Source organism: Pavona decussata, unplaced genomic scaffold, assembly GCF_977016875.1.
Source record: "Pavona decussata unplaced genomic scaffold, jaPavDecu1.1 SCAFFOLD_129, whole genome shotgun sequence".
Lineage (NCBI taxonomy): Eukaryota > Metazoa > Cnidaria > Anthozoa > Scleractinia > Agariciidae > Pavona > Pavona decussata.
The window spans coordinates 39520-65000 of NW_028145543.1; the positions used below are offsets into that span (position 1 = coordinate 39520).

The 25481-nt window shown below is 40.6% G+C and overlaps 1 protein-coding gene across 1 annotated transcript in view; it reads right to left on the reverse strand.

Annotated features, from left to right (window-relative positions):
• Positions 1-24512: 24512 nt before the first annotated feature.
• Positions 24513-25481, reverse strand: part of LOC146468753 (ATP-binding cassette sub-family C member 4-like) — a 25050-nt gene continuing 24081 nt past the window's right edge. Inside the window, exon 7 of the mRNA XM_085124150.1 lies at positions 24513-25481. This exon is cut by the window's right edge and continues 1367 nt beyond it. The gene's annotated coding sequence lies outside the window, so the exon portion shown is untranslated.

The window sequence follows — 25481 nt, forward strand, 5'->3', positions numbered from 1 at the left end:
ATTTACTTTATTAGATGCCACCTTTGACATAGACGTGCCTTGCACCTGGGTCCTCTCCCGTGACTGCCCTAACCACCGTTCGTAATCTTCGTGTTTTTTATTAGTGTTCTTATTTGTAATTTTTACTTGATTTTGCTTAGGTTGGGGTTGCACCTCGCATGGGTATCATATTCCGTTCGCGCTAACGCTTTTTTGTCTTTCTTTTCACATTTCTTTCTCTCATAATTATAGTTCGTTGTTAATTACTCGGGCCGTAAGGCGGCACGAGTTAAGGTTTCGGTAGCATTATCAAATTCTTTTTTATTTTTTTGGTCACGATGGGCCGAGAAATAAGACTTCGGGCCACGAGTTATTGTTCTCGGTCTCGTTTTTTGTATTCGGCTGGCACGAGTTTAGTTTTCGTCGCGTTAAAAAAATTCGTTAAATTCTCGGTCGCTTTCTTTGTATTCGGGCGGTGAGCCGTGTATACAGTATGCGAGCCAGCGAGGCATGAACAAAACATGCGAGGCATGAACAACCCCAACATAAACTGCTAACCGTTAAGCTAACCGGAGAGCTATTTAAGCTAACCTGAGTGCTATTTAGGCTTACCAGAGTGCTCTTTAGGCTATTCGGAGTGTTTTTTGGGCTAACCTGAGTGCCTCACACGTCTGCCTCGCATGCCTCGCTGGCTCGCAGATTGCGCATCCCCGCCGTAAGGCGCCAAGTCTAAAGTTCACTTCCTAACGTTCAAGCCTGATATTTTTAATGCTTTCTTTTCGCAACTATAAATTAATTAACTATAAACTATTAAGTTAATTAACTTTAAAGCATATTGCTCCTGATTGTTGATGCGTCGCCGGAGCCTTGAGTAGAAGAGGTCGGGGTGTATATAACAGCTACAGTAGACTGAGAAAATGTTTATATCAACATAACGTGCGATTACAGAAAATTTACTTGATCCAACATCCAATACATAGCAGTCGTTCGTTAACTTGTGAAGTTGCCAGTTGATGCTGTTAGCCGGGTAGAGTTGCGTGTGCTGATGGAACAGAATTCTGTTCATGCACCATTGATCGCAAAAGCAACATGATGCTCATGTTTAGAAGTGATCAGACAAACACGTATCTGAGATGAAAATCAAGCCTGAAATTTTTCGTGCTTTCTCTTCGCAACTGCATAAGTTACGTACCAACTGTGAGGATCTTTCTTCTATTTAATCAACTTTAAAGTATGTTGTTCCTGATTGTTGATGCGTAACTGGAGCCTTAAGTAGAAGAGGTCGGGGTGTATATAACAGCTACAGTAGACTGAGAAAATGTTTGTTCCAACATAGAGTTGCGTGTGCTGGTGGAACGGAATTCTGTTCTTGCACCATTGATCGCGGAGGCAATATGATGCTCATGTTTAGCAGTGATCAGACAAACACGTATCTAAGATGAAAATCGTCTATTTGCTAGATATAATATAACCTCAAGAATCGAATTTTACTTCATTTTAAACGAATTATTTTAAATAGGTGGTCGATCAACGCCTGTGAAGTTGAGAGATGTGTTTGGGTGTTTAAACAGGAGATTGGCAATTACATGCTTAAGGCTGTGAGAACGAGAAAAACGTCTTCTTTATAAGAAATTTGCGCCGTTGTAAATTGTTAGGAGAATCGCTTTCCATCGCCGCGCTCAGCCTTTCCTAATGATTGGGAATAACTGCGAAACCTAAAGAGGATGAATCATAACCACAGAGAACCCAGACGCTCTGGAACATCTTAGTGCTACAGGCTGCGCATAGAACTTTCCGGCATGAGGAAGTGAAGCAAAAGTGCAAAGAAAATTCAAAACTCAGCTTGTTAACTTTGAAACATGACGAGCGACGAATCAAAAGAAATAGTTGGTTGTTTTCTTGTTGTTGTTCGATGCCCTTCAGTTAAATTTAATCGTGTGAGAAACTAGCTTTATTTGCATGCGTACCCATTATGATTATCATGACAATAAAAAGGAGACCGACCTGAAACGGAACAGCGCCCACGAATCGCATCGTCGAGACGTTATTATTAGCGCTTGTGAAACAGGGAATCGATTGACCGTCAGTTTCATATAAGAGACTCCTAGAGATACATTACCCCAGGAGTGCTTTACAGAGCCGATATGCAAAAATATTCGCGCCTCAGGCAACACAGTGCAGGCTGGGAATTCTTAGCGCTAACAAGATACTTGCTAGAAAACGGGTTTTCGGGCTGGAAATTATTTTTATAAAGGTCTCGTCAGTTTTTGATGGCAGTAAGGTCCTGGCTTGAAAAAAACACAGGGAATCGATTGACCATCGGTTTCATATAAGAGACTCCAAGAAACGCATTGCCCGTCCGGGGTGTACTTAAGCGATGGAAACAATGTTTTGCTTGTACGGTCATGGAACATTTCATGGTTTTATGAAGTGTGTCTAGTAGTTAATAAAAGGCAATGGATATCAGTGAAGCCTGACAAACTTCCTTGTTATTAGTTTTTGCGAGAATTTTTGGCCTTGACCTTGCACAGACTACAATATATTTTGAAATGTATTGGAGCAACTGATCAATAGAAACTTTCCTGTTAAGATATTCAACTGTAGTGTAAACATTAAAACAAAGGATTGTGCACGGTCAAGGCCCTTCCAACATAAATTGCAGAACCACTTTTGTCATGGCAAGGCTTCACAACCAGTCCCTCATCTAACTATGGTAAAAAGAAGGACACTGGTGTAAATGTTTGTACTTTGCATTAAAAGTTAAATATGTTATTTAAAAAAAAAAAAACAAATAAAGAAGAACACACGAAATGTTACCCAAGACCATCTTTCAGTGGAATGCACTAAATTGATGGAAGAATAATTTGTTAGTCTTTTAAAAACAACTTTTAGCGAATTGAATGACCGGCAGCGAAAATTAACTAATTTACATCAGACTTGACTTCTTTTTCAAGATTAACTTCTGAATAAGTCGAAGATAATTAACCTGTCTTAGAATTTCGAACGTTCCTTGAAGTTTTATTTTCGTTAATCCAGCATTGATGAACGTACGTCAAAGCCTTGCTCTCTGCGTCGCTTTGTCTTCAGTGGTGCTTGCAATTGTTTTACAATCTTGTGGTTCCCCAGTGCTTTGCAGTCCCCTTGAGGTTCATTAGTATAGAGAATACTCCATAAAAGTTCAGAAACACGGATCTATAAACTGAAAGGTTAACTATGCGAACGGCACCATGTGCGTGAAGACGAAATATGAATTAAAGATGATTCTTAGCGGTATGTATTTGTAATTACAAAGGCAAGTAAAAACATACAACGATTGAGTGGAAATGAAAAAAAAAAGAAGAATGAAAACTGTAGTTCAGAGACGTAAGGAAAGCACAAAAATGCAAACTTGAAACGAAACTTAGGGCGCCTACCATTGGTCAGAACTGGCCGGCCAGAAAGAAGTAGTTCTCACTGTCCGAAATGGTAAGGAAAAAGGCCAGTCCACGCAATCGCGCGCGTGGGTTTTACGTAAATTACGCGCAGGGTCAAATGAAAAGAATGTGGCGGATGTAGCGGGTTTGTTTTGGATCACCTCTCGTCTAAATTCCCTACTAACCACCAAACCCGTGCGAGACAACAACAATGACACCCTATTTGCGAACGCGTGCTCACTGGAGGCCGCACGGCCCCAAGAGTACAATAAGGGAAAAAGCAAAGCCCGCTAAAAATACAAAATGTAAAGAATAACAAATACCTAACAATCGAAGTAGATTCTCAAGGCAATCATCTTGAAGTTCAAGTTTTGTTTCCAAACGCGTCAATGCAACTACCAGGAATGAAGGCTCCTTAAAATGTCGGAAGTTCCATCCAATCAACAATACAATTGGCGAACTCATCTCCATCTGGGCGAATCATTGGCCAAAAACGGGGGGGGGGAGCCACATAGGGTCAAGAAGAGACCCAGAAGCTTTGCGATTACGCAAATGAAGCAAAACGCGCAGAATGAGGCATAAAGACGGAGAAGCATAGAAAATTTTCCCGGTCCAATCCATAACAAAAGCATCAATGCCTTCAGCACCCGGATTCCAAAACCTGGAATCGAAACGCGGGGGTAAACAAAATCTACGCCACACTGCACAAAAAAGCCACCAAAACCAGTGTCACTTGCATCGGAATAAACAACACCAACGGCGCTGGACTTATGTGACAAAACCTTCCCATTGATAGTGTCAATATTGCTAGTCAAAAAGAAAGTTCGTTACAAAAAACCCAGAGGAAAACATTCAAGGGTTAATCCCAGGAGGTTTACACTCAACAGCTTCATAGCAGTTCCTAGTAAACAATCTAATAACATTTCCTACTGCACATGCCATGTAAATAATCTGCCCTGAAAAATAAACAATTCAAGATCTCTGGCCAAAATGTGGCCCTACTGAAGACAAGAAACGAGGACGATTTGAGCTGAAGGGTAATACCGAATAATCATCGTAAGGTGTGAAAACGGACGAAAGCAAGATCTAGGCGAACTGAATCACTAAGGTTTTTGGTGCTGACCAAAGATAAAAACTTAGCTGCGCTTCCTTTCTCGGCCTCATAAATTTTTGAGGCATCTGCGTCATCGTCGGGCAAAATTATCACATAAGAATTCTTGAACCGTGGCCCAACCAAATTCAAATTTGTCTGCTAATTACATTGTTTTCTGCCTGTTATTCAGATAGGAAATACCTTCATTCAGTTCCTCCTTCGTTCTGCCAATGTTTCCAAACTTCAAAGCTTTTACCGCGGCAGTATTTGTCCTGACCACCTTTCAGTTGAAGCTAAACTGACGTTCATTTCCTTTCTTCGAGAAAACGTGGTTTTGGTTGCACCTCCGAAGCTATTTGCGACGCCAAGTCAGACTGCGATCAAGTCGCTTTGAAAACCTTGAATTTGCGAATCTACGGTGGATAAGATAGCGTTTTTCTGTGCCTCCAAGATGGCATTCAAATCAGGAGGAATGGAAGAAGACGATGAAGGGTTCTGCTCGCCAAGAATCTAGAAAATCAGAAAGAACAGAAAAAGTAAGCGCAAGTGCCTCCAGAGAGAACACCAAGAGGGCGAAATTTACATACAACACTTCTTAAATACTCTAAACAATTCCCAAGGTAGTTCATAACAACGAGAGGATATTTTTCTGCTAATTTTGCAAAAACGCAGAAAAATTCGATTCTTCGCATGTTTTTTCTGAGATTCTCTTCACAGAGGAGGAAGAATTCTCCTAGAGGATAGCGAAGAGGACGACTTTGTCTTGTTGTCTAGTTGCTGTGTTTTTTCTAGTCGAAAGTGGGCCAGAATTTCACAGTATTTTGAAGCCACTGTCCCTCGGTATCATTGCGATGTTTTCAGAAGCCATTTTTTCGCATGACAGCGTCAGTATTCGAAATGCTCAACCGTTTACTTTCTACAAGTGAGCACATCCCAAAGGCTAATAGGTTCGGAAAGCCCTGTATCGACCCCCAAAAGCAAATTGCTGTAGCTATTTGGGCTCTTGCCAACCAAGAAAGTAGCCGGCAAATTGTCGATCGATTTGATGTTTCGATGTCTAGTGTATCGCGTTGTTTATGTCGAGACACGAAAGCGCTTGTTGATATCCGAAGCAACCTCATCCAGTGGGATGATTTTGGGGTCACTGCCAAAGAATTCCATGTCTTTTCTGTCGCTCCCTGTTCTTTCGTTGTGCTCCTGAACCTTCTTAATTTTTTCTTCGAGCTTTTTCCATTTATTACAACATTGTTCCCCGGTTACTTTAACTTGCGATTTTTCGTTAAATGTTTTAGCGACTCTTTGCCATGCCACATTTTTACGCACTTTGCCTTTGTAAAAAAGATTATCTTGTTCTTTTCTCAATGAAATTAACAGTTTCGTAGAAGTCTGAGTCCAAGAACAGAGTTTTGCTTCTCCTGCAACGAGCAAGAGTTACTGGTAAATGAAACGCGTTTTCGAAGTAGTAATTATTTTGATTAGCCACAGAAAAGCGAGACGTGTGTACTTGCCGCGTGATAGTTTCTGATGTTGAAGCAACTGAGAAAGCAGCAGCCATCTTGATGTTTTCAACAATATAATTTTCCACAAAATTTCGCCCGAACGAGATGTGACTTCGTACACTGAACGTGGCGCGAAAATTTGCCGCGCTTTACACGTTCCGCGCTGGAGCGAGAGAACTGGCTGGCCCAACTCCAAGAGCAGGGCCAGTTTGGCCCGAACCAGTTCTATGAACTGCCCCGTACCATTTGCGAACTGACCGATCCGGCCGCCAGTTCTGACTAATGGTAAGGGCCCTTAGTTTGCTGTGGAAAATACAGAATTAAAATTGCAACCTGCAATCACTAGTGTCAAGAAAGGCTCCGCTCGCAGGGATAGCGAGAAAATGAAAAAAATTCAAACTGACGAAATGCGCGTGCTTACAGTTCCGTTGCACGTGCGCTTATGCTGGTGCACGTTTGAATCTTCCAGTGCAAAAAAATTGTCCAGTGTGAAATGGTCTGATGGTCTAACACCGTTTAATAACTTGATTTCAATTAATATAATATACACACAGGTTTGACATCTGCAGTATATTTCCCCCTCCCAAAGAAAAAAATAATGATGATGATGATGATGATGATGATGATGATGATGATGATGATGATGATGATGATCTGGATCTGTGGGGGCAAGAGAAGTTTCGGCGAGAGAAAGGAATGTCTCGGAAGAAATAAATAATACTACACATTAAAGCTCACAAAATGCAAATTCACTCGACGCAGATGTGCATATGGCTGAGGGAGCTGATGGACTTCCTAAACGAAGAGACGCGCGCTCTGTTTGAAAAGTCAACTCTTCTCTTCGCTCAAGTGAACACGCGCAAAGGCTATTTCACTCACCGTGAGAATGACACGCTGACAAAAAAAAAAAGACCTACAAAAAAGAGATCTCGACAACATGAATAAGGTGATATGTGAGCTTATGAAGTGACATCACGTCTCTCCTACGGAAAATCCGTTCGGTTGCTCATGGATTGTAAACTGTGTACTATATTCTGTAGTGATAGCTTTTCTGCTTCAGAGCGGATGGAAAAAGCAAGGCCCCAAAAGACCTGGACGTGGGGGTAAAGAGAAAGAAAAGCAGGATTACGAGGTTGAAGCTGGGAAGATCAGGAAAACGATTTCTATCGCGAAAGCCCAGTTGGAGCGTTTAAGATCTAACAAGAAATTGACAAAGAAAGGCAAGAGGAACCGAGCGATTTTGAAGGAAGAATGTAAACATTTCACGGCGGCAGAGTTGATTAATTACATGGAAAGGAAAAAAGCCCTCCTTAGGACACTAAAAAAGGTGAATCAAAAGTTTAAGTTGGATGCAGGCCAGGTTTACGCACACATGAGAGCGGTACCGGACATTGATAAGGAAAATGAGCGCCCGAGATTAAAGAACCTAAAGAGCGGCTTTCCACAAATATCGACCAAGTGGTGGCACAAGTCAAAAAATCGATTTCGTGGATATTTTACTCATAGGTAGTCCCTAGTGAGAAACAAACTGAGCTGTAGTTAGTTTTTCAAAAAAACCGCTTCCTTTCGAGTAAATATGCGAAAAACGATTTTGTCTCAGTTGAGCTCAAAGTGCTCTATCGGCGGGACGGACGGCGTATCAATCCTCAGACTGTTACTAACCTTCAAATGGCATTTATTGCTTTATTAGGTCTTCCTCTTCTGTTTTAAGGGAAAACATTTAAAACCTAAGTTACTTTTACGTCCGAAATAGGTTTAGAAGAACATGCTATAAAGACAAATTTTCAGCAACCACATTTTAGCACTAAAAGAATGCCAATTTTACCCATAGGCGATAACTTAGATTTCCCTATAATGACTTTCTATGGCTTCATTGTCTACCTATTGATCATAATATAAAAACAAAGCTCTGGGTAAATGAAAATAAAAGACCCACTAGGCTTCAGATTATCAGCATTTTCTTGAGATTTGGCGATCGAAGCGCAAAAAAGATGGCGTGACACACTGAAACGGGTACAAACAGTTTTTCTTTTTAGAAAATAAATGAAGCGACGGTTTTGAAAGGAAGCATTTTTCATTCGCAGTAGAAAAATCTTTGGATGAAAGTTCGGTAGCGTTATTGACCAATATATGATGCGGCTGCTTTTTATAGATGGAAATTCCAGAGTATCCGTTCGCTCTGATGCGGAGTCCAATTCGTTATTGTGGCTAAATATTATTGTGTTAAAACAAATAATTGGAAAATTTCTTTTCCTCTTTCTTAATCACTGCCATGGATAAATTGAACTAGAAATAGGTGAAGCGCAACAGATTTGAACAACATTAATCTGATTAAAAGTTTCGACTGTTATGTTAAACCACATCGTTTGCGTGAAATATACGTGAGAAATACTGTTTGTTTTACTCGTCCGTTGATCATGAGCGAGTTTTTAAGATCTCTGTAAATAAAGAAAGGGAAGAGAAATAGCATAAAGGGTCCATCTCCGTTTTTAAAAACATTGTCTACAGAGTTTTCCAATCTTCATACATCTAAAAATGAGAGCTCGTGATTTGCAAAAGAAAGCACACGCACACACATTCAGGTAAAAGACGCAGCAAAGTGCGAGGAGAGGTTTTGTATTCAGTTGAAGTTGAAAGACCTAGAACCGACTTGTTTATCAGCCGAGAACAGGGATGTCATACCCGCGAAGATGCTGAAAGTGGAGCTGAGGGCAGAAGGAGGTGCATAGCCAGAAGTGGCAGGGAAAGTTTTTGACTGCGAGGGAAGAAGATGAAGATCTCAATTTTGAAGGATGTTTCTGGTGGCTAAGCGGATGGCAAAACTGCCCAACACATACAGTGGCGGGTTTGTTTGAGCTTTACGAGAAGCTCCTGCAAGCAAGGATGTATGCTTCTCAGAAGATGGGTAAGGATTCGACTGGGTGCAGTGACGTGTAGGCTTTGTGATAAAGCACCAGAGAGTGTCCCCCATGTCCTGGCCGGTTGTACTGCCCTGGCCCAAAATAAGTAACACCCGACATAATGCAGCCTTGAAGACCTTATTCTTTGAGATCGTGCATGATCTAGGGCTCATCCAGTCAGTGGCACCTTGGTACTCGCCTGTGAAGCCTAAGCCAGTATATGAGGCGGACAGTGCACAAGCATTCTGGGATGTTCCCGTATTTGCAGTGCATGAAGAGGTGACAGCAAACAGAATCGATCCCCGCATTATCGTTCATCAGACAAAGTGGACTTTTACTCTTGAAATGAGCTGTCCATGGATCACCAAACGGACGAAGAAGACGGCGGAGAAGACCTTAAAATACTGCCCGTTAAGATGAGAACAAAAGCAGCAGTATCAAGGATATGAAGTGCGACAGTATAACGTCATCATGGATGTCCTCAGGGGTTGGTCAAGGGATCTAGATATCACGATGCAGGATCTAGTGGGAAGCAGAAGCAAGAAAATGTTGCAAAACATGCAGAAGGTGGTGTTATGGGGATCCCTGGATAATTCCCGGACTGTTAAAATAGCAACATAACTGACAATTTTAGTATTCAATATGTGGGCAGAAATAGTCGACAAAGTCAGAGATTTTAGTATTTATTTATTTATTTATTTATTTATTTATTTATTTATTTATTTTTCTATTTTATTTAATAGTCAGCGAGCTACGCTTACCCGCCCCGTCATACTATAATATTTGTAAATAGCATATCACGTTTTTTCTGCTATGATAATAAATAATAATAATAATAATAATAATAATAATAATAATAACATTTGTTATTATAATTATTTGTTAATTATAACATTTGTGTGGACTTCTGCGTCTACCAACACAGTTGCTGCTGTGATGGAGCTCTACGAAAAGCTCACACCGACCAGCGTGTATACTTCATACAAGACCGGAATCAGCCACGGGGATGTAACGTGTAGGATGTGCGGAAAAGCTGCAGAGACCCTCCCACATGTACTAATCGGGATGTTCCGCCGTAGCTCAATCAAAGAATTTGCACCGACACAATGCTGTGCTTAACCCTTTAACCCCTGACATCAAAGAACATAATTATTCTCCCATCTTGTCCCCTTACTTTTTCATAAGAGTACTGTGGAGAAGTTATTAAAATATCAGGAAAATCCACCTTGGGTGATCATATCCCTAATTCTCATGACCTCAGTGGTCGAATAAGCATTGCTAATACAACGAGAAATTTGATGCTGATCATTGTTAGGGCTAAAAAGGGTTAAGGTATTGTTCTTTGAAATGTGTAAAGAAATGAAGTTGGTGGACTCTGTCCCCCCATCTTACTCGCCAGTAACACCTAAACCAGTGTATGAATCACCTGATACTCAAGCCTACTGGGATGTGCCGGTGAACGCTGAACGTACCTGCGTCCAAGCCAACAGAATGGACGCGCGGTTTACGGATACTAAGGGAATTCAAAGCAAATCTGGGCAGTAGAGATGAGTTGTCCGTGGGTGTGTGAGGAGAATCGTGGAAAGAAGTGTGAGGAGAAGACAGATATGTACGGCCTGCTGCGATGGGAGTTGAAGAGACAATACCCATGAAATGACATCCAGCAGTGTATTGTATGTCCCAGGAGGGTGGTCGAAAGAACTTGAGCTGACTATGAAGATGCTCGTTGGCGCTAGGGCAAAGGATGTTTTGCAAAGAATGCAGTACGGCCATAATCTCGTGCTCGATCAACATAGCACGTATTTCCAAGGTAACCGTTGTATAACCGTTGGAACTCAGTAGTGACGTTTTAGGCACGTTTTTAGGTTGGAACTCAGTGCTGAATGTGTCGCTTCGGAGAGGGTGTTGCATAAAATAAACAAAATAAAATAAGAAATGAAGGGATTTACATTTTGCGGTATAGAGCTAAGATAATTTACAGAAAAACACTAGACTACTGGCGAAAACTACGCTATGATATAGCATGGCAAAGAAACTATTTACACTAAATACGAATACTTACGCACCTAAATTTTCACTCGGCACAACTTCTGTCTTGGCCAGACAAACTCAAGTGCCTGAAAAATTTGGCAATGACTACTTCCTTTCGTTTCGCGCAGTTGACTAACCGCTTTCCATTAGTTGACCATAAAACGGGAAACGTTTCGTTTCCGGTCCGTTGTAGATCTTGCTGTCGATAATGAGTTTTTCTACGTTAAAAAATGCTAGTTTCCTTTCCTGTCTTGCCTTCTTGAAGACTTGTTGCTCCTCCTTCCTCGCTTCGTCAAGTTCTTTTGGAAAGTCGTCAGCTACTCCAATTCTGGCTCCTTTCCTTGGAATTTTTATGTGGGCCTTGACGAATTCATTGTCTTTGAAATAGGAGACTTTTGCTATAATCGGTCTTGGCTTTGATCTCTGCTCCGTATTTGGTCTTGTAGGGATACAGTGGAAAGTTATAACTGGAAATGACCAACAAAATAAAGCAATCATGCAGTGACTTAATAGCATCATCAACAAGACTATTTACATCTTCAGGCTCGTTAGCATACCTTAGCACGAACAGGAAAACTACCTACAAATAAGTGCAAATGAAAATTTGAGCATGACATGTCAAATAGTGTTTCAGCCGAATAACAAATTTCACAAAGAATGCCAGGGCCGTAGCCAGAAAAAAATAAGGACTGAGGCAATATCCATGGTTGAATTCCCCGCTTAGCACAGGATCTTAAATATGATGGCTGGGATCAAACCTTATTTGACAAAAATTCCGCTAGGAGCCCTAAAGGCCATATAGCCTCTAGAGATCTGGGTGTTTTTTTTGGGGGGGGGGGAGGGGGGGAGGGGAGCTATTTAAATGCTACTTTAGGGGCTCTGTGTTCTTGTATGCGACAGTTTAATGTGTTTGTTGGTGGTTTGTTTCTATATGAAGGCCTTAGATCAACGACCTAAACCAAGTTCGGCTGACCAGCGGTTTCGTGAAAAGTAGGGTTTGTTGGGTTTTGCTCAGTCTCGCAGGCTCATAAAACCTGGTCTCGGACGTTCTTATTTGGGGATTTTCGTTTCTAAAAGGCAACGAATTTAGCTGTTAAATGCCATCGTGATTCGCCTGTGCCCACTAGCATCCCATCGCTGTAGAACCTCGAGCGGGTCCACAGGGATTTCGCTGTGGACATGGGCTAATGCAATGCCATTCAGCCTGTTAGAGCCCACCGATGAACGGCACCAGGGACGAGTTGCATAAAACTTAACGGCGGGCGTAAATGCTATCTTCAGACGTTAAAATACTGAATGTAACTGGTCTGAAAGCCTGGCCTTAGCAGTTACGCCCGACATTAAATTTTATGCAACTCACTCCAGGTCTTTAACTTGCGGAGAGCGCTAAAGCTGCGCTCGCACGAACAGCTTCCTGTACTTAGTCGCGCTGTCGTCTGTCCGCTTTCGGCCTCTACAACTTCTTTCCCATCGGTGGCTTCTTCACTGACATCACCATCTTTACTAGATGGACTGAAAGTCAAAGTTGCTTAGCTTAATAATGTCAAAACAAGCTTAAATTTTGTTTGGATTATTGAGAAGAACTGAAAGCATGTTATAGGAGCATCTACTTACTGTTTTCTTTGAAAAAAGCTGTTGGTTAGATAGAACGTTCCCTGCTAGCAGAGGTCTCTGACAGCAGAGACCTCTGCTAGCAGGGAAATAGAACGCTGCATTTTGATAGATTTTCCTCATTCAGATCAGAGAAGACAGAAGACTCGAGAAATGGCAGTTTTCTTTAGGAAGTCGCTGCCTGGTTAGCATGAATTTTTTTGCTTAATTTTTCTCATCTGTAATTCAGGCCACTGCCTGATTCGCGTTATCATTAAACATAATACCATGTTGCGTTAACATTTTTTTTTATATTTTTTTAACTGTTTGTGATTTTATTTGCTGCTAGTGCCTTTCTTTCTCCTTCAAAAAAAATCTTACTTTTCCTGAAAAAAAAAAAAAAAGGATGACTGAGGCAAGTGCCTCGGTTTGCCTCATACTGGCTACGGCCCTGAATGCATTGCTGGGTGACAAGAGCTGCCACCCAGCCATAAATTCTTTGTAAATTTTTAGTTATTGAAAGCTCATTTCTACAAGAGTATTCAACATATCACACTCCCTGATTACCAAATGTGACAAGCTCTTTTAGTTTATGGTGTCCACTTGTTTGTAGCATGTTGTTTGACGTCAGCAAAGATTCTCCTGTATGCTTCATTCACCAATAAAATGCTTCTGCCAATTACATTTCCCCTATATCATTTTTTTCGAAAAGATCCACATTCATTATGAAATAAAAAACAGATTGGTGGTAGAAATTAATTTTTCAAATATTTCTTATAATTCACCGGAAGTGACGTCATAAAATTATACTGTTTGTTAATTCTTCGCATTAACACACAATCATTATTTCTTAAATGACAACATTAACCTTAATTTGGTACTTTAGATCGAATTCCTGTGTCTGTAATGAGATTTCAATGCATTCTCCGGGCTATTTCAGACGGGGTGCCTATTGCCCAATTCAAGGTCACGTGACAGCCTTAAGTTACCAGTGCAGACTTCCTATCATATATTTTTTTTATTCTACCGACGATAAGCTTTAATTTGATATATGATAGCATTTGCCACCTCAGGTGGTACCGAATTTCGTCTCGGCCCATGGACTATTTATTTGTATGTTCATTCGCACTACTCGAAGAGGGCCAACTCATGCTGTCAAGTGCAGGTACGTTCTTTTTCCCTTGCACTCTGATAAGACAGGTTTCTTCTTCAGAAACTATATCAAATGTATAATATAATTTCCAGTATACGTTTAACTGTGAGTAGATTATACCTCTTTTTTATACTCTTGTGTATCCATCTTATACAGGTAACCACACCATTGCAATGGTCAAAGGTCCAGAGGATTACGAGACCTTGAAAACAGGCCTAAAATATGTCCGTGAATCAGTAAATGAGCTGATAGAGAAAAGCTACATGATGATTAACGGCAAGAAAGTGAACCTACACTTTCATTTTGGAGGAGATTACAAAGGAAGTAAATTGATTTTGAGGGATGACTAAATACAGTTGAACATAAAAACGGATTATTAGTCTCTATTAAATGGTTGAGAGATTTTGTAGAGATGACTAAATAAAGTTGAACATAAAAAAATTATTATAGTAGTTTCTATTAAATTGCTGTATCCCATTGAGCTGTGGTAGATCAATGAAGTTTGCTTCCAAATAAACGTGTTTTTTTTTTCCTTAAAATAGTTCTTGCTAGTTGCAATGGGGATGAAGGGTGCAACGTCCAATAACTACTGCATTTGGTGTTTAATTCACAAGAAAGACAGGTAATAAGAAAACTGTTTAAATGTTGTTGCTATTGTCTTTCCAGAGAATTGGAAAGCACACATACCCTATGATAGCTAATTGCGCCCCTTCTATTTTGTTGATAGGTACAACATGTCAGTTCTCGGCAGTCACTATAATTCAGATAGCATGAACAGAAAATCTGGACCAAACTGGTACAAAGACTCCGGTTGTCATCACTAGCCAATGTTTAACATCCCCCCTGAGGATGTAATAATAGATGAGTTGCACCTGATGCTTCGAGTAACGGACATGGTCTCATTTTGGAAGTCATTGACTGGGATGAGGTTTGTGATTATATTCACTATGGGCTGGTTTTTAAAACAAAGATGCATTTCTAATCTTATTATTATTATCATTGTTATTAGTTTGTCATGTACCACATACTGGTACTACAGCAGCAAACATAGTAACCACTGGTCAAATTCTATCTGATTTCTTAATAGAATGAAAACAAAGGCAAACCTGTATCGCAGAGGAAACAAACACACTTGGATGCTCTCTTGGCAACACCAAGGTCACGGGGTGTGTCCTTGAATGTATGGAAGGCTGCTGACAGCAAAAAATATGAATGGCCATCTCTTTTTAGCGGTGAAAAGCGCATTCTTTTGAGAAAGCTTGCAGGGTCATTCCACAGGATCCTTCCCACTGAAAGAGCAACCACTGTTCAAAGGCTATGGACTGTAAGTTAAAAATTAAAGAAATAATTCAGCAGTAACATGATGATGACATGAAGATCTCTGCGTCATCAGACTGCAACCTGAATCGATTTATGAAGTCAACAAAGACCTCAATGGGAGATATTGGTCTTAAATGGAACCCTAATAAGTCAGGGGCACCTTACGACAGTTTTCTTATGAATATCTGTTCGGAGAACCAAAGATTCCCTGGAATTTTCGATGGCTCGAGAACAGCTAAAATTTTTGATATGTACTACTGTGGCTGTTCCAAACATCTATAATTTTCGGGTACTTTCCCTTACTTCGCTTACAATTTTCGAGACACTAGAATTTTCTGGAATAATGAACGCGAGTTTAGAGCTAGCATTTTTAAGGCCTTTATGCAACTTTAAAGGGCAAGATTAGTTCTCTAAAATTTTCTGAGTATTTTGTCTAGAGATTTTAGGCAAAGCCGGCGTGTACAAACGTAGCAGGCAAGCAAACGTTGGGTATCAATACTTGAAAGTTGGGTTGAACAAAAACCTAGCGTCTAGCATCCTCGTTTCCGCTTCCTCACAAAGGATTGTTAGTTAGGGTAACCTGCGACCATGCGTCTTTTTTTAGTTGTTGTGCATGTTTTGCATGATTTCAAGTGTTTCGCAAAAAAGGTGACGTCAACCTATTGCCAAGTTGCACCCTGTGATGTGACCCATGTCGCCCCCAACAGAACCAACCAACTATGTTTAAAGTGCCCATAACGGAATTTTTTTTATTTTCTCATCTGAATCTTTACATCACGCGAAGAACGTCCGCGAAAAAATTTTTCGATTTGCATGAAACGCGAACTTTTTATGAATTTTACAAATCTTTAAAATCCTATTTTATTGTGGTCCACCCGCCCCGCTGATGAGAATGCCGACGGGCTCACAATAGGGCCACGTGACATGGTCTGTGACGTACATTCAGGAACTCTCGAGTCTTTGCACTCACTTGACCTTCAGTAAAGTACATTCGCGGCAGAAAGAAAATCGTCTGATTCACCGGTAGGAAGGAAAAACTTAGCTCCAAATAAGTATATTCCATGGCAGAAAACTTATCTGACACGAAAAGTGAGCAAACCGCTGAAGAAAGCAGCTAGGACGAATTTGAAAGCGTCGAAGTCGAGGCGATAGATGGCGTCCACGAAACAAGTAATACGTGTGAAGATGATGATACACGCGAACTGTACGCGGACGAGCCGATAGCAGACGAAGAATGGCTAAAAAGATATCGCAAGGAACAAGAGGAGAAGCGACGACTCGAGGAAGATTTAACGAAACGCTTGGAGAATAGAGTGCGTGTTAGTGGATGGTAAGGTTCTCACCTTGCATTTTGCATACGCGCTCTTCATTATCATCTGTCAAGACTATGGCCAAGTACTCACATACATTCGAACGAATTATTTTCCATGTAGATGTACTTGTGGTAACTGTAGCCGTGATCTGCTAGCAAATATCAGCGAGTGCTACTGCTGCTTGAAGGCAATTTAGTTGGGAAGCGCTGACTAGCGACCCCGGGGGGGGGACTCCCATATGAAACAGACGGGGATGCTCGTCGGAAATTTTGAATTTAACCCCTAAAGGAGACCATCTGGGCGTGGCTCAAGCTTTTTGTGACCCCAAAAGGAGACCAATCTGGGCGTGGCTTAAGCAAATTTTGACCCCTAATGCGGTAAACAAAACAAGTTAAAAAGAAAATTTGACTTCTGTTTCTCTTTGCGTAATTCTGTGTTTCTTCACGGAACCCTAAGCGAGACCTTGGCGGCTTAAAATATTGGCGCTCTGCCTGGAACACCCTAAGCGAGACCAAAATCCAAAATTTACACCCCTAAGCGAGACGACGAGCATCCCCGTCTGTTTCATATGGGAGTCCCCCCCCCCCCCCGGGCTAGCGACATTGTTCTCGCGGAACTACAGGAAGGACACGTGTTGAACTGTGATAATAATAGCTTGTCTCGTTCTCTGAAATTTCGGCCGTAAATTTAATTGTAGAATGGAAGTTGATAGCTTGTCCAATGAACAGGTTAATTTCCTTTTTGTCACTGTCCCACAGTTTACGAAATCCATTGTATCTTTTAGGCGCATACGTCTTGCGAAATGTTCGAAGTTAAACAAGAGTTGGCGTCTAATGTAATTCGTGTCTGTCACCGGTGTCGGGACAAATTTGAGCCCTTTAGAAATAACGCTAACAGGCTGTCGCTAAGTTGTTTGTTTGAAAAATTCTTCATGAATTTCTCGTGTTTTTCTCTTTGTGTCTCAATCCGTTTTTAAGTCACTTTTTTTCTGCGCTCTTTGCGCTTGTTATTTGTTTTGTGCCCTTTTTCATTTTGAGCCCCCGTTGTGGTGGTTAGGTTTTCAGAGATAACACTGTTATACTTTTCAACATTTTTATTGTTTGCAGAATTCTGCAACACATGTGTGTACAATATTTGTTTGAGCTCGTTGAATTCTTGCTGCAGTTTATCTACCTTATCTACATGCATCGTGGTTTACAATGTTTTCTGCTTTCGCCGAGTGCGACTGTTCTCGCATCGATCTATTTACATCAGTGGTAGCATTTTTGATTTGTGTTAGTATTTTTTGAGAGCTTGGTCTCAACGAAACTTCGCGGATCTCACGATCTATGAGAATATATACCCAAACAATTACGCCACATTTTATAAAACTTGCGACTGAGTTAACAGTGAGGTCAAACTATAAACCTCAGAAGGTTACAACGCTTAGAATGTCACAAGCGGGTGTGAATATTCAGTATCGAAAGCTTACCATTCGCTTTTCCCTGCTCCTCTTCGAAGGTGGCTCTTGGTCTTCGTCTCCCTTTCACTTAGCTGTTTTAAAGGATAAACACAAACGCGATGTCATCCTACTTCAGTTCACGTTTTAAGTTTAAACCTGAATTCATCAGCCTTGTGAAATCCTCGTCATTGAAGTGCATCGAGCACAAGGACGAGGTCTTTCCAGGCGCGCGCCCACATCTTCCTCCGCTCCAGCATAAAATCGGTCCATTTCTTTCGCCTCCTCAGTCTTTGCGGGCATGTGGTGCCAAAGAAAGGAATCCTGTGCATGCTTATTCCATTCGCTTCGTCTTTGATGTTTCCACATCTCGCTGCAACACATCTTTCCGGCATTTTCGAGAAACGTGCAGAAATACCGCGACTTGTTTTCAATGAGATCCAGAGAAAGGCTTAAGTCACGTGTTCCTGAATCTACGTCACAGCTCTTGCTAAACCGAGAGGAGACTAATGCGAATGGTGGGCCAAAATGGCGGCAAATTTGAACGTCTTGTAAAATTCATAAAAAATTCGCGTTTTATGCAAATCGAAAAATTTTTTCACTGAAGTTCTTAGGGTGATGTTTAGATTCAGATAAGAGAATTAAAAAAATTCCGATATGGGCACTTTAAAAAGATGCTTCTTTTAGACTGACGAATAGACCTTTTTACAGCTGTGGCTGTATTACCTTGGAGATGTTGATCTCAAATAGAACCCTAATAAGCATATCCAGGGATCTCGATAACACCGTCTTCTGCGTGTTTTGCAACACTTTCTTGCTTCTGCTTCTCACCAGCTTCTGCATCGTGACATCTGGATCCCTTGACCACAATACGAGGACATCCATGATGATGTTATACTGTCGCACTTCATATCCTTGAAACTGCTGCTTTAGTTGCCATCTTAACGGGCTGTACTTTCGTCCGGTTGGCGATACATGGACAGCTCATTTTAAGACTTATAATCCGCTTTGTTTGATGGTCGATAATGCGGGCATTGACCATGTTTGCTGTCACCTCTTCGTGCACTGCAAATACCGGGACATCCCAGAATGCTCGTGCACTCCTCGCCTCATATACTAGCTTAGGCTTCACAGGCGAGTACCAAGGTGGCACTGACTCAATGAGCCCTAGATCATGCACGATCTCAAAGAATAAGGTCTTCAAGGCTGCATAACGTCGGGTGAGGTACTTATTTTGGTCCAGGGCAGTACAACCGGTCAGCACATGGGGGACACTCCCTGGAGCTTTATCACAAAGCCTACACGTCACTGCACCCGTCGAATACTTACGTATCTTATGAGAAGAATACAGCCTTGCTGGCAGGAGCTGCTCGTAAAGCTCAAACAAACCCGCCACTGTGTGTGTCGGGTACTTTTTCCATCCGCTTAGCCACCAGAAACATCCTTCAAAATTGATCCTCGAAATTGACCGCCATCATTATCGATTGATCGTCATTTCTGTATAGCTTCACAGCTGCCTTGACTTTGGTCAGCTGGTATTCCTGCTTTACGGAACGCAGTTCCCTGCCACCCTTCCCGAAGTCAAGTACAGAATTGAAGTAGAACCACGAGGATATTTCCCACCACTTTCGACCATTATCTATACCCCGTATATTTTCCTCAGTTACGTCAAGGGCCAGTGCTGTGTCCACCTCACGTAGCTCAAAAGAGGCAGAGCCGACTGATTTGATGCTGGCTCGCGGTTATGATCAGGCAAGGGGCTTGTCTATATAACAGACATTCTTCGTAGATATTCCTTAGCCGCACACTACAAAGCTAATCTATCTTCTTGCATCACGCTTTCTAAGACGCCCAAGAACTTGTACTGCCACTGCCACAACCGACAGCTACCACTTGCCCACGGTCGAGCTGGCGCTTAAAGGAGTGCTATGCACTCGCCTCGGCAGTAATGGGCCTCGATGCGCGGGTTTACTCCCGCTTCTTGACCCGACGGCTGTGCCATGCTGATGAGCCCCAACAAGGGCGAAACAGCTGTCCAAGGCTGCCACTGCCCGGGTGATATGGTTGTGCGCATGCGTACGGTATTGGCCATACCACGGGGATGGTACGTGTGTCTCAGTGCTGATAAGTGTTATTAAAAAACTGTCCTTGGCGCTCTGACTTACAAGGGTTCCATTACCTGATAATCTGCAGCGCTATTGTTTTCTAGGGTTGGGAGCAATGCTTTGTTGTTCATTCCTTTGTCCTATCGACCAACCATGTAACACGTTGCAAACGGCGCAGGTCACCCACAAAACCTAGTTTGATGGTCTAGCTCTCACGGGTCGCCTGTAGATCACTGGTAGTGCATCCGAGCTCGTAATCGGAAGGTCATAGTTTCGACTTTCGATGTGAGCCGGTCCTTCAGGACATCACTGGAGAGACTTTGAACAGAGGCGCCAACAGAGCTCCTGATGCGCGTTTAGATATTAGCGCTTCTGGCTTCTGGGAGAGACAGAGGACTGCATTCTTCGACGTCAGGGTTTGTCACCATAATGCAGATTCTTACAGGGATCTGAGTCCCAAGGAAAAAACGGACTGATGGAGGTGGAGCAAGGCACGTTCACGCCACTTGCTTTTACTACCAGAGGCGGAATGGCCAAGGAATGTAAAAGATACCACAACAGACTAGCTGAACTACTCGCCGTTAAGAAAGGAGAGGACTACCCCAGCACCGTGTCTTGGCTAAGAGCAAAAGTATCCTTTGCTATCCTCCGCTTGGCTCTCCTCTGCCTGCCTTAGAGGTTCCAGAGGAAGAAGACGAAATGTACCCCTTCAGGACACAGACATCAGAATTGAGAACGTGACCGCTAGAATTTCCTAGATATTTTTTCTTTTCTTAATTTTCGTTATTTTAGATATTTTTTCCATTAACCGAACATGATCCACATATATTTTAATAAGAGTTGTTTTTCCTTAAGGACCTTATTTTTACTTCCAAATATTTTTTAGTCAGAATATGTTCATATGATTTTTTATTACAAATAGGAATAGCATTGTAAATTTGATATTTTTTGTTCTCAAAAAAATTGTGCTTGAAAGTAGTCTCTTTTTTAATCGAAATGAATTGTAAATGGCTTTTATTAGTTTTTTTTTTTCTACTTTTAACTTGTAAATAGTAATTTGCTTGGAATATGTTAATAAAGAGATTATTTAACAATATTATTATTATTATTATTATTATTATAATTATTATTATTATAATTATTATTATTATTATTATTATTATTATTATTAACTTTTGAGGGAACACACTTCCCTTTTTCAACTGGCTATCAGGCAGTCTTCTTGGATACACTAGCTTCGATGGCAAATTTACGCCGTTTACTGTTTTTTTGATTGAAGTTTGTCAGTATCACTATTTTGGTATAATCAATACTACCATGATAACGATAAACCCAAAACCAGATATCTGTAAAACGTGAAGTTTGCGCCTAGTATATGGCAAACAGATTACAAAAATAAATCAAAAATTCTGTATGTTTCATTTTAAACAAATCGCAAAAAAATTAAAACTATAGAGTTGGTATGCTAAACATATAAAAATTATATGGAACGAAAAATGAACAATACAAGAATATCGCCAAAACCTGAATTTATTGTTTTACGATACCAAAGACTTGTTGATTTGACCTTTGTGAGCTTGAGTTCGAGTTTTTCTCTGACATCTGCTTCTCTAAGGAGTTTCTTGCAATTTTCCAATTTTTGCATTTTTCCAAAAATCTTACAAACGGCTCAATAGATTTTTTTCCACGCATACTTGATGGTGTGAACAATTTTATCCTAAAGTCTTATTAAATTGGTTTTCCGCAACAAAATTTTTAAAAATTAAACGATCGATTAAAGGACATATATAGCGATGTTGAAGTTTGTGTTTCAAATTCAACATTGACTTGATATGATAGTACTTTAAATTAAGCGTACGGCATTTTATTATGATTTTTACATTGCAGATATCCAATAGAAGATTAGCACAGTATCATGATGTAATAGCATATGTCAGTCCCGACCGAATATCATGCACACTGATTCAAAAACTTTACCCTAACCTGTCAATTGATGGTTTGCATATGACGTCATGGCGGCCATGTTGGTGGACAGGAACAATAAGATTTTTCTCCTCTGGGAGTTCAGTGTCATTTTTAGGCAAACTTTGTAACCAAATTTTTTTTTGTTTTGCCCACCAACATGGCGGCAATGCAAGCTACCTATAGTAAGTTTGCAACGCAAACATTTCCAAAAGTTTATTCGTCGTCTTCATTGTTTAACTTTGGGATAAAATTGTTAACATAATCAAACAGGAGTGGTGAAGATCTTTCAAAACTCTATCGAGCCGTTTCAGAATTTCTTTTTTTTTAAAGCGCGTAAACTCAGAAATTACAAGGTATATTAATTCGAACGAACCCAAAGAGAGGGAGGTGAACTTTATTATTAATTTCCATATGCACAAGCGTTTACACAATCAAAGACAAAATATTATAACATCTGGGAATCTAACCTTTAAAAGTTACCAAGTTCTGCTTTATATGAAGAATGAAGCGATGTCATTCAGCAAGCAAGGGGGGCCTTTGCCCTTTCTTGCTCTTTGTTTAAACTTGCCCGGAATCAATCGTATATTTGCCTGAAGCTTGAGGGAGAAGTAACGTAATATTTCCTATTGTAAGTTTTACTGTTTATGGCGTCCAATGCACTTAATTTTGGGAACTGTGTTAGGATGGGAAATGAAATGAATTGAACGTAGAACGATTGGCAAGCGATTGGCAAATTTGCTTTTGCTAAAATTTATGGGCCAGTCACGAAGTTAAGATGTATCCAATGTATTGTTTCTTGGAAATAGCCTATTAGTATTCCAGCTGCTAAGGATACATGTTAACTTAAGAGGGCTTCGTGAATCTGACCCCAGCACCTGTTAAGCAGCACAAATGTATAGAGCTTCCACCATCAATTTTAAGCTGTAAAGCGGAAGATGACCATCACATAAGATGAAGTTAAGGTCAACATAGAGCGATTGGCAGTTCTCCCATGCTAAATTCAGCACGTTTTCCCTAACACCGTTCCCAGAGATGTGTTTGCAATGAATGATTTGCCAGTAATCAGATACTTATGTTATACGCACAGGATTCTGGGATCGCCAGGGGGCAAACATTGCTAGTCGCTAGAAAGTAATGTATGGCATGAAGTTGTTTCTTCGTCAAAAGCAGTGATTTCGGGCAACAAAATAACGCATTTTCGCCGTGATTTTGTGAGAAGCGGAGGTGACTAATGCTGGTGGGTGGAAATTGTAAGATTTTGTGTTATAACTGGGATGAAATCTATCGATAAATGCGAAATCTTGATTGTGCAATCTACTGAATCTACATCAAGCTAATGGTGACCAATAGTCTCGAAATAATAGGCCTTATCACGGTTTTCGACGCCATTTTGACGGGTGGGCAAACAGGCTTGAAATAACAGTGTTTGTATGGAAATCCGATGTCAAATAATTTTCATAAAACACCGCTTCTGAAAAATTCATGAATTGGAAACTTTTGGAACTAGGAAAACGATTTTAAACAAAAAAATTTGAGGGATGTAGCTGTGCCAGAAAGCGTCCAGTCGTGTTTTGAACTTTCCATACATTTCTCTGTATTTTTTTCCCGCGAACTATTTTTAGTAGCAGTTCACGGCTGGTTCGCTATACAGACAAATGTATGGAAAGTTCAAAACACGACTGGACGCTTTTTGGCACAGCTACATTCCTCAAATTGTCTTACTTAAAATAGTTTTCCTAGTGCCAGAAGTTTCCAATTCATGAATTTTTCAGATGCGATGTTTTTTGAAAATTATTTAACATCGGATTTCCATACAAACACTGTTATTTCAGACGTGTTTGCTTACTCGTCAAAATGGCTTCGAAAACCGTGATAAGGCCTATACAAACGTAGGTATTAATTTGAGGGGATTGACTCAATAAAGCGTTTTCAGTTGTAATTGTATGTGTGCCAATATTAACAACCTATACCAGGTGGTGATCACTGTGCTGTATGCCTGAGGTGTATAAATATAGGGTTGACAAGCCTTCGCGCTCACGTGCGTGTTTTAGTTTTGCCCTCACGGGTATATATCTTTTTGAGAACACCCTCTTATTTATGAAATCAGCGGTGTCCCCGTAAATTTTCTTTAAGAGCTTGATTTTCTTCTAATTAAATGCCATTTATGGTTTGGAGGATTTGCGTGATGGTCGCTGTCGCATGTATTTGTATTTTCATCTCAAAGTCATTTCTGGGTTATGCGTATCGTTTATTAGAACTCTTGTTGTTTCTGTTTAGCGACTGCCGTTCTTATGTACTTTGTCACATTTGGTTCAGGTTTTGTATGGCCCATTTCAGTTCATCCGGTGACAGCATAACCTCTCTTTTTTTCACTGAAAGGATAGGATTTGAACGGTGTACATCAGTGTATCTTGTAGCTTTTGTGTTGCTGAGCCCAGCTATTTGCTTTTGTCGCTAGATGTTGTGTTTCTTATCACGGCTATCTGTCTTTTGATCCTTTCTTTATCATTCCAGGTTGTAGCCTGTTTGAAAGCTATACAATGCGTTAAATTGAGGGCTTAAGTCCTCTTTAGTCCGTTTGTGTTTTTGTTAATATCGCTTCGCCGATCCGCTCTGTATCTGTGAGGTTTGTGTAGTGGAAGCTTTAGTTATTATTTTCCTCCTGTGTTTTGATTACCTCGCACAATGATTAGACAATTATCGACACAAATAATTACAACTGAAAAGGCTTTATTGAGTCAATCCCCTGAAATTTACACCTCAGCTGCCTAAGTTTGTACTTTTTCAATACAATAACTTGATGTAGATTCAGTAGATTTCACAATCAACCTTACGCAAGAGTGTTTATCCATAGATTTTATCGCATCAATCACACAAAAACTTACAATTTCCACGCACAAACATTAGTCACCTCCACTTCTCACAAAATCACGGCGAAAATGCGTACTCTTTGTCCAAAAACACTGCTTTTGACAAAGAAACAACTTTACGCCATACATTTCTTTCTAGCGACTAGCAATGTTTGCCCCCTGGCGATCCCAAAATCGTTTGCGCATACATGGGTCTCTGATTACTGGCAAATCATTAGAACTTCTGCCATGAATGTTATACTGTAAAAGAAGATGAAAAAACTTGCCTCACTATGTGTATTTACCGATCCCCCCCCCCCCCCCCCCATCGGAGTGTGCTACGTCATCATTACCCATTTATTCCGTGCGCGCACTGTTTAGGCAAAGTCGACACTTCATTTGCTATAAGAACTGTATACTTCAAAGGTAAGCATACCAAATTGTATATTTCAGCTGTAGGTACGTTTATTGGCAGATTACATGGATGCTTCCTGTAACTACACGACCTCGGAAGCAAATAACAAGCATCCAATGACAACTAGGAAAGAACTACAGTTTAAATATGGCTAATTAAGAACTGGGGTGTTTAAGGTGGTCCACACCAAGACCAGTAAGAAGTGCCAAGCATGTCTATTTTGAGAATTATTGTTTAAACACTAAAATTATCAATCAACTAGACAACAACACTGAAAAAAAATAAAAAAAACTTCTGTTAGCTAAAATAAAGCTGTTTCTACAAAGGTTGTCCAAAAAAGCGTAAAATCGTACGCGACAATGCCGAAAGGTAGTCTGGGAATTACCTAATAGATTTTAATAAAAGCTCACAATTTAAA